We start from the raw sequence: 2,500 nt of genomic DNA, 5'->3' as shown, positions 1-2,500 counted from the left end.
GACAAAGTTAGCGAAAGCAGCGTTGTCGCACCATGAGTACACCATAGGCGTGTGGGCAACTTTTTTCCAGGGAGGGGGGGATTGGCGGTAAGCCATTTGCCCATAAAAATGCGCTCAAGTTGTCCAAATGTTTATTAAACTGAACTAAAGACACTTCTTGGAAGGAGCACATAGTTACGATTGCTGCGAACGCAAACAGGATGTTGGGTTTCTTATGGCAAAATTGCGATGGTGTGGTCGACAGTGAAGCTCTTTTGCGCCTTTTTTGCTCATTAGTAAGCTCCCATTTATGTTATTGCTCACATGTTTGGGCCCCTCAGTCTGTTGTAAATCAGTTATTTCTATCAGAACAGGTACAGAGAAGAGCAATGCGCTTTATGGTAGGTAGAGGCAGAGATCTGTCTGTCTGTCTAAGGATCATCTGATCAAACTTAAACATCCCTCTTTTTAAGACCACTACAGGACAAAGATCATTCTCATATCGTGTTGTTAATATATGGAACAATTTGCCTACTGATATAAAACTTTGTAAAAATGTTGCAGGTTTTAAAATTAAATTAAGAAAATATCTTTTAAATGAATCTTTAATTAGTTAATACATACTTATACATGTTACATTTAATTTTTTTACAATAGTATATTTTTATATTTTATATACTTAATTTTTAATTGTACATTATCACTGAAAAGCCCCATTGGGGAGTGTTAATAAAGTATTGTATTGTATTGTATTGTAAATTACTACCGCTAAATTATTGGCTAGAATATTTGGAATTAGTTTTATTTTACAAAGGGGTAAAAAGGGATATAATTTTTGTCGACACTTTGATGAATATTCTTCTTTTCTAGTGGGGTGCTCTCGATGCGCTACTACTGAACTTATTCTCAAGACGAATAGAACTCGCCCCACACATTTTCGTGATTATTTCTTCAACAGAATTACTATCTTGTGGAATAGTATACCTGACGATATTAAGTTAGCTAATTCCTTGGGCTCCTTCAAGCGCAAGCTTAAATCGTTATTCTTTTAAAGTTTGCACAATGCTGTTAATGGGGATAATATTCGCTCTTTTATGATTATTTGTCCAAAGTGTAGAAGAGTGAATGTAAGTAGTGCATATTCTTGCTAAGTTGCCTGTTATCTAGTCACTGAGGGTTTAGATATATTAGATTCACTTTTTTTTTTGGAGGTGGGGAGAGTGGGGGAGGGTTTGTAATTATATATTTTATACCATTATGGGGTTGGGTAAGGCGGTTGAACCTTGTAGGGGATGCTATTCCCTTTTCTTCTAACACCTGTATAATTGTATGTACAAATCTTGAAACAAATCACTAAATAAATCAATAATATGCCAACAAAATTCTTTAGTAAACCAATTAAGGAGATTATACTAAGGATTGTGCACACTCAATGTGATTTAAAAATAATAGAACTTCTCCTTTCTGACAACCAAAAGTATCCCATTGAAGCCATCTAAACTCTTTCAGGTGTCTCTAAGAAAGACACAATGGCTTAAATTGGCCAGACAAGTGCAACGATCACTTGTCCCTTTTATGTTGGAAGTGTTAACCAATAACGTTAAATGTAACACAAAACTGCCGACAAACCTTCAAGTTCAGATAAAAATGAGAAAAAAAAGTTGGTTTAATCATGTACAAACAGCAGGATCACAAACAAAAAATAATGTTCAACGGATCCGAGGTTCACCCAAATCCACCGAAGTAGCCATGGGGGGAAATCTCTAAACACTATGGAATGTCGTACGGTGAGAGGACACTACTAAGATTTCATGATTCTATTAATTCAGTTTGGAAATTTCCAGAGATCACTTATAATGATACCCATCCTAGATCTGGCGTATATGCGCTACACATTAATTCATTAGAAGCTAGTGGAGAGAACATGAAATTTAGATACACAATGCCGATGACTTTCTTTGTAGAAGTGTTGGTCGTTTTGCTCGTGGCGGAGACATGCTGTGGCCATTTGTTTTGGGAAATAGCGGAGGATGTTTACGAAAGTGAGCCTAAAAGATAAGATATGAATGCCATTCTACTTGAACTGCGCACACTAACTTTTTTAAGAGAACGATTGTCCACTTTCTATCCTAACCTTTAAACCGTTAGCAGTGAAGAGATGCATTCATCGGTGATGACTCGGGAATACTCGCAAAATTTCTGAGAGCTCCTACAGCAATAGAGACAACATCGCAAGGTTAGCAAGTTACAGGACTACAGTAGACAATTAACTTTGGCTAATATACTCCTTGCATAAATGTTTTTAAGAATTTGACTCTGCTTCAAGGAGGACTGGGACAAAACGTAGTTCCCAGAAGCGTTTCCCTCTGCTCCTGACCACCAATTGTAGCCCGTACCAGGCTTTCAGGTTAGGGAACCTTAGCAACGACAACGGAGACGGCAACGAGCACGTCAAAAATTTGGATAATTACTGCGCAGTTTGCACGCCCTGCCCGTGCATTTTTCGCTTTTGCCCATTTCT

This window comes from Montipora capricornis, unplaced genomic scaffold, assembly GCF_036669925.1.
Source record: "Montipora capricornis isolate CH-2021 unplaced genomic scaffold, ASM3666992v2 scaffold_507, whole genome shotgun sequence".
NCBI lineage: Eukaryota > Metazoa > Cnidaria > Anthozoa > Scleractinia > Acroporidae > Montipora > Montipora capricornis.
The sequence above is the reverse complement of the archived record's forward strand: the minus strand, read 5'-3'. Positions refer to the sequence as shown.